Source organism: Vombatus ursinus, unplaced genomic scaffold (assembly GCF_900497805.2).
Source record: "Vombatus ursinus unplaced genomic scaffold, bare-nosed wombat genome assembly UNPS02014781.1, whole genome shotgun sequence".
Lineage (NCBI taxonomy): Eukaryota > Metazoa > Chordata > Mammalia > Diprotodontia > Vombatidae > Vombatus > Vombatus ursinus.
The window spans coordinates 31,266,917-31,277,826 of record NW_020954559.1 but is presented as its reverse complement, the minus strand read 5'-3'; positions in this window follow the sequence as shown (position 1 = coordinate 31,277,826).

Sequence of the window (10,910 nt, the reverse complement as noted above, 5' to 3'; positions counted from 1 at the left end):
TGTGTGTGTGTGTGTGTGTGTGTGTGTGTGTGTGTGTGTGTGTGTGTTTGTAAAAAACATTCTTTGCATACTTCTATTTATGGGTTATTTCTCTGGATGCAGATAGCATTGTCCTTTATTATTTCATGTAAGTCTATCCATGTTTTTCTAAGATTGTTGAGCTCATCATTTCTTATAGCACAATAGCTTCCCATCACAATCATATACCACATTTTGTTTAGCCATTTCATAGTTGGTGGTGTGTGTTGTATATGTGTGTGTGTATACATATATGCATACATATATAGAGAGAGATATAATTTCATCCTATTAATGTTAGTATGAATTTAATAAGTACTCACTATGTACTTCATTCTTCTCTGATAGACTCTTTTCAGTTACTGATCCTGAAAGTAGAAATCTTTAAAATGTAATAGTGAGGAGATTGGAAGCTATGTCATATGAGAATTAGTTGAAGGAACCATGAATATTTAGTCAGGGAAAAAGAAGGTAACAGGAGGACATCTTAACTATATTCGAGTATTTAAAGGAATATCACATGAAAGAGGAATTAAGCTTGTTTTGCTTGGTCCCAGAGACCAGAATTAAGAGAAACGGATGGAAGTTAGAGTGAGACCGACTCTCAATATTATGGGGAAAAAAATTCCTAACAATTAGAGTAATCTCAAAGTGGAAAAAGCTGCCTCAGGAAATAAGTGAATAAAATAAGTGAACTGCTCATTCCCTAGGTTCTAAAGCTGTGACATTTAGAGGAAAGCACAAAATTTTGACTATGCAGTTTGCTCCTTAAGTCAATGATCTAGACAAAGCTTCAACTTTGAAATTGAGTTCAAAGGAACACAATTATATTCTGTTCAAGGTAGCAGTATCTTCCACTTGTTATCAAATTGTCACTAGTCCATGTCTTCCACGAGCACTTTTCTTCTCTGTGGAAGCCACAAATCCCCAGGTTCCCGTCCTCTCATGATCTCTTGATCTTTTCTTTCACATGGGAAAACTATACTTCTCAATATTCCCCTTGATATTAAGGGCACAATACTATTTATGTAGCCTTCTCTAACCAAAATGAAGTGCTTTTTAGTCATGATGATTTGAACTTTGTCTTATTTATTATGGAATCTCTATCCAACCTATGAAGGTATCTTTAATGTTGATTCTTACATCCATTAAGCCAAAACCACATAGGATATTGTCAAAAAAACATATTCTTTCATCCATCAGCTTAGGGTTGTTGGGTAGTATGTGAGCTGAACCTGATGTCAGATGACCCATATTTAAAACTAAGCTTAACCCCTTGCTAGATGTATAACTATGAGCAAGTTTCTTCATTTTTGAGAACATATTTTCTGTAAAATGGAGGTAATAAACCTTTTACTATCTACCTCTCAGGAGAAAAGCTCTTGGTAAAACTATGTAAGTACTATATAAATGTGAGTTGTTATTATTAGTCCCTGACATTATAGAGTAGCATAAGTGATTTAATAGTTGGAGTTATAACCTCCTTTCCTTTTTTTGATAATTAATTTATTTTTAGTTTTCAATATTCACTTCCATAAGATTTTGAGTTTTAAATTTTCTCCCCATCCCACTTCTTTCCCCCCCACCCCAAAACAGTATACAATCTGATATGGACTCTAACACATACATTCATGTTAAGCATATTTTCACATTAGTCATGATATAAAGAACAATTAGAACTAATGGGAGGAACCACGAGAATGAAGCAATAAAACAAAACAACAAAGGAAAAGGAGAGCAAATAATATGCTTCCATCTGCATTCATACTCCATATTTCTTCCTCTGGGTGTGATCACTATTTCCAACATGAGTCTTTTGAAATTGTCTTAGATTCTTGCATTGCTGTGAAGATTCAAGTCTATCAAAGTCAGTCATCCTGTAATGTGGCTGTTACTGTGTACAATGTTATCCTGGTTCTGCTCATTTCACTCTGCATCACTTCATGTAAGTCCTTCCAGGGTTTTTTTAAATCTGCCTGCTCATCATTCATTATAGCACAATAATATTCCATTACGTTCATATACTATAAGTTGTTTGGCCATTCCCCAATTGATGGACATTCTCTCAATTTCTAATTCTTTGCCACCACAAAAAGAATGGCTATAAATATTTTTGTACATGTGGGTCCTTTTCCAGTTTTTATGATCTCTTTGGGATACAGACCTAGAAGTGGTATTGCTGGCTCAAAGGATAACCTCCTTTCCTTAAGGCATATATAATCCTAAGCAATAATTACTTCAATGTAGTTTAAACATCTATAATGAAAGAGAAAATGCAAAGACTACCATTTTAGACTCTTGTATTAGTTATTAGAAAACAAAGTATTGTGAGAGATGATCTCTCAGAAGTGAAGCCTCCTCAAAGGATTAATAGTTTTTGTTAATAGTTCTCACAAAGGGCAGCAATTAGGAGATCACTGGTCATTTGGAGAGAGATAAGGTCAGAAGCCAGATAGTAAGGAGAGTGGGAGTAGAGAAATTGGAGGCACCTGTTGTAGATGGCCTTCTCAAGGAATTTAATTGTATTGTTGAAACATACTCCTTTCTGACCTGTCAAAACCTCCTCAGAGCCTGTTTTTAAGAATGTAGCAGAAAGAATAGAATAGCCCTTACCCCCACCCCCAACCTAAAACCCTTGCAAGACTTCCCACCTTTTCTTGTGTCCAGGCAAACTTGTGTGCTCTGTTGCTGGGGAAGATTTCTGTGAATAGATTGTGCCCCCTGAAGCCCAGCCAATGGGATAAGGGGAAGGGGGTTTGGAAGGAGAATCTTGCATTAGGGTATAAATAAACCTTGCTTTCTGTACATACTGGTCCTCCCTGGCCAACGCCATTAGGGCGACCAGGGGTGGTACCCTTTCTCATGAGAAAGCAATAAACTCCTTTCTGCTTTCGAGGTAACTAAGTCTTTGTTTTGAATTTGAGTAGTGGTCTCTGTCCCACACAGGATTTAAGCATTTTATGCATAACCACTTGCAGTATGCAGCAGACTGAGTTGTAGACTTGAAGTTAAAAGGACCAGAGTCAAGTCACCCATACAGGTTGTGGGATCACAGAAAAGTCATTTAGCCTCTGATTGCCTCCAGCACCTCTCCCTAAGATAAATTGCAGAATAGTTGCTGATCTGCACTGGTGGAAGAGAGTTTCTTCATTACAAATTCTGTATGTCCATAAAATCATGGGTGTATTAACAACAATAAAACAAAACCCAAACCCTAAAGTGTACCTGCATTGTGTCTAGTTATGGTATGAAGGTGATTCTGGTCAAAGTCTATACCAACAGAAAACAAACTCTGACAGATTCAACTCAGCTGGAAGGCTTTTGAGTTCAAGTCTAGGAATGACCTTTGTTATCCAAGGAGTAGCTTAAATTGGGAGAGGCCCATCACCAGGGCCTCTGAATTTATTGACCACTGCAGCTCTCAAAAACATCTATCAAGTTCTAGAGGGATTATCCTCAAAGTATTACAGTGTTAATATTAGATAATTAATGCATTCTTATAGTAGGGGGAAATACTGGCCTTATTTAAAGTATGATGACATGGGAAAATAATTTTAGAATGATACACTCTTTCTTGTAGATGACAATTGGATACTAAGGTCAGCTATGCTGCTCCACTCCTTCCTACCCCAATTAACTTATGCTTTGACCAAAAAGTGATTCAATAGGATCTTCATTAGTGACAAGTTTTTGCATCCCTGTGTGCTCAATTCAGGTCCCATTTTGTTTATCTGATTTATTTGTTTTATGATACCTTTCATTGTGATGCATAGTCACAGGGGTATTTAAGGAGTATTTAATTTTATCTTGCAACCACTTTTAGAAATTAACATGTTCTGATTGCTAATGCAATCATTTGCTCTGTTTAAACAACAGCTGTGCACCAGTGTTCCATACTTCTTGCTGTATTTTAGTGGCTTGGACTAGATTCTAGGAAAGCAGCAGTGCCTTCATTGTTAATACATATTAATGAAAAGCACATAAATGCAGTGCAAAGACTTCAAATAACGTCAAAATAGCTCTAAAGCTTTCTCTATTCATACAATGGAGGTACATGTTAACAGATGGACCCACAGGTAGGAAACCAGACTTTAATCAATTTGGAAAAAAAAAGAGGAAGAAGTTTTCTGCAGGTTTACCGAGTTAGAGAGTATGTGCAAACATACTCCCCCGTATTCTTATGTCTGCTCTACCTTTGATATTATGCCAGATGCATGGGCAGCCAAGAGCATAACTAGGGGATAGTCTAAATCCCCTCAGAAGTATAGATGCTTTTTTTTCCCATGCACCTGGGAACCCACCCACCCATGGTGGGTTTAGGTGCTTTCTTGTCACTTTTCTCTCAGAGCAACACAGTGAAGCTCCCAACCAGGGACCGGTCAAACACTTGTGATTTAGCAAAAGCAATTCTTTTCTAGAGTCACCTACAAGGGCAGTGTGAATAAGAAAATAGGAGCACATGTAAATCATTAACAAGGAGGAGAAAAAACAAATACAGAAATAATTATTCTCCTAGAACTTCAACCTGGGCAAATAGACTTTGTTGTTAGAACGTTATATTTTTTTTTTCCCAGGAACTGTAATTGTTAGTTTGTTGGACTTGGACTCAGGAACATATGACTTCAAAGTCTCCCTGCCCCCCTCCCCACCTCTTTCAATAGCTTTGTGTCCCTAGGAAAGTCATTTAACCTCTGTGGGCTAATATTTGCTAAGGCATAGTGGATCTGCTGTCTTTGTTGGTGGAAGGATTTCTCTCATTGATGAAATTTATCTTGATTATACTACACAGAAAATTGACTATTTTTTCTTTCTGAGAATCTATGAGATTCTCATTTGGTTAATGTGAACAACAAACATGCTAATATTTTCCTAGGAACACACTTCAAAGTTGAAAACTTTGCACAATATTTGGTTCCTGAGCAAGAATACTTTTTATTTCCATTTTCATCTATCTTTGATGTAATTTAATTCAGTATTAGTTAACAGAAAAAATAGATGTACAGTCACCAATTATTCTGACATTTAAATTTGGTGGATTTGAGGGAAATTATAATTATATCTCTTATAATGATTGGCTCCTCTTTACACAGCAGCCTAATGCGGTGAAAGAGAGAGAAGGAGATTATCCAGCTGTAGGGATTCCCTGATCCATTCCTGCCATAAAGCAAGCCTCAGCTCCCCTCTGTGTATTTCAGAAAATCATTAAGTATATGCATAACAAAGTCTCCCTCATTCACAGCCCTGGTAGAGGATCTTTGATTCCAGAGGAAAATGTCATTGAAATTCCCTTTTTAGAGTCAGGAAAACTCATCTTCCTGAGTTCAAATCAGGCCTCAGATACTTACTAGTTATGTGACTCAAAGTAAGTCACTTAACCCTATTTGCCTCAGTTTCCTCATCTGTAAAATGAGCTGGAGAAGGAAAGGGCAAACCACTATAGTATCTTTGCCAAGAAAACCCCAAATGGGGTCGTGAAGAATCAGACATGACTAAAATGACTGAACAACAATAATCACAAAAATTATATGTGTCTGGCCATTTTAAAATTTACAAGTGTCATTGTTCCTTGAAGACACATAATGGTATGAGCCAGTGTGAGTAACTTTATACTTTGCCAAGAAGATCTTCTTCAAATTTTCCACTAAATAATTACTTCTGAATGCTTGGTTTGACTAATACTTTAAGAGTTTAAAAGCAGCAAATAAAGCTATCATTTTCCATCCTGCAAGAGACTGAATGTGGGGATTAAGAATCTGAAAACAACAGAGAGCTTTCAACCTCCAGTTGAGAAAGCCTTTTAAAAACTATAAAAGGAGAGACTTAGAAAATGAATGTAATTTAGGAGAGATGTAAAAGCAATTGCCCAGTGGATCAGCTTGACTGAAAAAATAGAATGATATTATAAGGACTGCATTTGAATATTAGAAATCCCAATTGTGACTAGAAAAGGTTGAGACGAAACATCAAAACAAGAGATGCAACACGTCTTTTAGCTAGGCTCCAGAGCAATTGAAGGGACAAGGTAGGGAAAACCACAGAAACCTCCTCTGGGATGTTTTCAATTCAATTCAATAAGCATTTATTAAGTACCTACAATGTGCCAGACACTGTACTAAGTGCTGGGCTTGCAAAACAGGCAAAAGACGAAAAGACCTGGCCTCAAGGAGCTTACAATCTAATGCACTTAGGAAATGAGAGTACTTGACATTCTAAAAATTTCCACCAACAAATGCACCTTTGTTGTGATTCTAAGGCAATAAAATTCATGATTAAAAGAGGGAATTGCTATTTTATCAGGGTTCTTTTATTTCTTCCAACCTGAAGTTGAGCCAATAGAAGAGGAAAAACTCCTAGAATTCTAATGATTAAATAAACTTGCAAAGTAGCCAAATCATTATGAGATTCTATTGAACATTAACTCCCTGCTTTCTTGGTGAAATCTCTGCCTGTGGGCTAAAATTGTCATTTATAGTTCCAGAGACTGAGAACATTAAGATTTATTGAACCACAAGAAGTAGAAAGAAGCTATGGAGCTTGGTGCTTAAACTTGTGATTTTTACAAGTTTTTCAATAGAATATTAAAAAGGAAAAGGTTACAAATTAAATTCAAAATTCCAGTTTGGTATGCTTTATATAATGTGTGTCACAGGAAAGCAACATATATTCACAATTTGCAGTAGACTTTTTGGAGATATGTTTTTGAGTCTAGAATCTCTGACACAGAAATTCATTTAGCAATAACAGATTTTTAGATTTTCTGTAAAACAGGATTCAAATTTCATTTAATATACCATTAAGAATTATACCTTCCATGGGAAGTGTGGGGTAGTAAGACTATGAAGCCGTAATCAGTTAATAACGAAAATCTGAAGCTGAGTCTAGGATTTGGCAAAGCACTTTGTTCACAACTACCATTTTATGATATGTTGTGTAAGTATTAGTATTGCTGTTTTGTTGGTGAGTACCTGAGCATGTTCTCAGAGTGTATCTATTTATATAATCTATCTATAGACCAGCTATATATCTACTCACCTATATGTTTATATACCTACTATGCTTCATATATGTCTATAAATACCTGTATAGCTAGATGATCAATAGATAGATAGGTAGATAGCTAGCTGGATGCAAGATAAATATTAAAATTTAAGACTTTTGGTAAGTCCTGTATATATACACAGAATGGTAAAATCCAAGTAAGTTTGGGATAGAGAGAACTAGAAATTGGATTGATCAGAAAACAAAAAAAAGAATGACCTCTACGATATATTTGATATGATAGGTGCTTGGGTAAGGTCTGAGGCTGTTAGATCTGTTGTAGCTTAGTAGGTCTTCTATCAAGCCCCTTAGTTCAGCCTCAGCTAGTGCTTTACACAGCTGGTGATGAACTATAAAAAGATAAGCCTGTAGGCTTGGCAAGGGAAAGTATCAGACATCTTTTCTCCCACTACCTGAAGATCTTTTCAATGAGTTCTTGTTCTTTTGACTAGAGGAATGGGGTCAGATTTTAATATCCTTCTTTTTTTTTATTTTGTGCTTTTAAACATTTAAATATTAAAAATAACATTTTTGTTTGATTTTCTGGTTCACAAATGCCAGGTGCATTTTTTAAAAACCTTGAACCTTCTAGATTAAGCCAAATTTAGGCTTTGCCCACTCTACCTGACAAGTGGTCATTCAGCTTTCAGTTGAAGACTTCTAAAGAAGGAGGGACACACTTTTCAACTCAGTTCAATGAAATTCAGTTCTTTCCACATATAAAATCCCTGCTCTAATGAGAGTCTAAACAAAATGGCAATACTAATACTTACGCAACATATCATAAAATGGTAGTTGTGAACAAAGTGCTTTGCCAAATCCTAAAGCATTATGTGCATTATACAGACCTAGACTCAGCTTCAGATTTTCATTATTAACTGATTATGGCTTCATAGTCTTGCTACCCCACATTTGGGTGAGAAAAGACACCCAAGTAGTGTAACCTTCCAGCCCAAAAACCTCAGACTGGACACAAACTCAAGGCTAAACCCCCTAAAGAGACACTTTTCTTTGGCTTAACATTCCCACTTGAAGTTGCTACAGAAAACTCATAGTATAAACTCAGTATATAGTTCATCTTTAGGTTTCTTAAAGCATGGGTAATGGGACCCTCAACACCCATACAAGGTATAATATGATTTTTAGGGAAAAAACAAGCCTTTATTTCAACACACTAAAATTCATAAGATTCAAAGGACTCAACAGGAGTTTATAACATTCAGAAAACACATAAAACACTCAAATAACCCATTAGCTTTCTCCAGAAAGAAGCTATTGGAACAAATCTTTGACATTCCAGTGTGCCTGTCTTTTCCACAGAGTCTTACACACTCCCAAGACTTGCAGTACCACCATGTGGTTTAAATGCCTCTTAGGAAACAAAATTAGTTTTTGGAATGCTGAACAAGCAATCCCCCTCCTATATTTTTAGATCTATACTTTCTGAGTCATTCTCTGACTTTGCTCTACAATAAGAGATTTCTGTAAAGAATCATTTCTTTACCAAAGATCATGTTGTATCAGATAATTTCCTTCACTCTTGAAAAGATCCAATCTATGATCTCTCAAATTTGGGAAGTGAGGAAACCCTTCAAAGCTGGTATTGCCCAGGTAATCTGTTTTGTCAAGGGGGCTTGATTCTGGAAACACACTGCCTAGGAATGGCAAATTCCTTAGGAACTTGGGTTTCATGAACATTTTTCATCAGCCACCCTGACAGGTTGAGTGGACAAACAAATGTTACCTTCTATCTTTTGCCTCTATAGAAAATCTGTTTTTACCCTGGTAGCTACCATCTCTTGAACTAAGGTGTTATGATAGGTTGGGTTTGGAAATTTAAAGAAAACCAGGGAAATCAGGAAGTAAAGATGAATGAGGAGGGCACTCCATGCATGAGACATAACCAGAGAAAATGCCCAGAAGTGGGAGATGAAGTGTCTCATTTGAGTAATAGCAAAGAGGCCAGTGCCACTGGATTGAAGAGTGTTTTGGACAAAAGGGTTGTAAATGGTAAGAAAACTGGAAAGGTCAGAGGGAGGAAATTAGGAAGGACTTTGAATACTAAACAGAGAATTTCCCATTTTATCCTTGAGGTAATAGGAAACCATTGGAGTTTCCTGAGTAGGGAGGTAACATGGTCAGACATACAATTTAGGAAAATCACCTTTGACAGCTGAGTGAAGGATAAACTGGAGTCAGGAGAGACTTATGGCCAGTCAGGAGGCTAATGCAGTATTTCAAGTATAATATGATGAGTGTGATGTCAGTTTCAGAGGATATAAGAAGTCATATGTGAGAGACATTACAAAGGTAAAATCAATAGGCCTCAACGTTAGATTGGATTTGTCAGGGGGAGATGGGGAGATTGTCTACATCCAAGAGAGAGTAAGGAGTCAAGAATTACACCTTCAGTGAGAGCCTAAGAGACTAGGAGAATAATGGTACCCTCAATAATAATAGAAAAGATTGGGGAAAAAATAATGCATTCAGCTTTGGACACATTGAGTTTAAGATTTAAAAGGTCATCCCGTTTGAGATGTCCAATAGACAATTGGAGATGTGAGGCTAGAGGTCAGTAGAGAGGTTAGTGCTTGATAAATAGATTTCACCTAATCCTCATATGACATAATATCTAGGCCCTTCATTATACTTGATAACTTCTGGTCACTCTCCAGTTTGTCCATAGCTTTCCTAAAATTTGTCATCCAATAGTAAATAGAGTGCTCCAGAAGTGTTCTTTCCCTTGTTCTAGATAGCATGCCTCTGTTAATATGGCCTTAACTTGAATTGGGGCAGATAGGTGGGACAGTGGATAGAGTGTTGGGCCTGGAATCAAGAAGACTTATCTTCCTGAGTTTAAATCCAGCCTCAGACACTTACTAGCTATGTGACCCTGGGCAATTTACTTAACCCTGTTTGCCTAAGTTTTCTCATCAGTAAAATGAGCTGAAACCACTCTAGTATCTAAACCAAGAAAACCCCAAATGGGGTCACAAAGAGTTGAACATGACTGAAAATGATTGAACAGCAAAATATATCCACAGTGTAGAGCAGAATGCATGGTCCATGTAAAATCCTTAATAAATAATCTATCTATCTATCCATCTATACATCCATCCGTCTGTCTGTCTGTCTGTCAATGTATCTGTGCTAAGTGCACAACAAGATCTTTTATCATTCATTCATCATATAAATGATTTATTTCCTCTAATAGTATACTAATTGGGCATTTAGAATACCAGCAATTAAATTAATGTGTATATATGCATATATCCAAAAATACATATGTACATTTGTACTTAAGTATGTATATACATATCCTATCCTATGTGATCCTCAGAACCCTTCAGTGACATTGCAAAAGGTTAAGGAGACTATAAAAGAATTGAAATGCATTTCTTTTTTTCTATCAATTGCTTCATGGGTTGTTGTGGCCAAAAAATGTATCGCTTTGTGACCAGATTTTTTATGTGAGAATTTCTATAATTAGCTAAGCTGGTACTCAGAAAGCTGACCTATCTGTCACTGGAACTGTCCTCAAACACTTTCCCACTTAAGATAATCTGGCAAAACTTGCGCTACACTGCCATAACTTTGGAAAATCCTGGACCATTTCTATACCATAAAGACATATCAAAGGAAGTCTTGTATTCTGCTTTGATTATAATTCACATTTAGATAGCATTTCAAAGTTTCTAAGGTACTTAGAAGTAACCTGTAAGGTAGGTCGTACAAATATTACTAATCTAATTTTACAGACGAGGCTCAGACAACCTCAGGTGATATAACCTGTCCAAAGTCTACCAACTTCTTATTTTCAGTCTACAACTTACCCCCTTGGTCAGATTACCCCT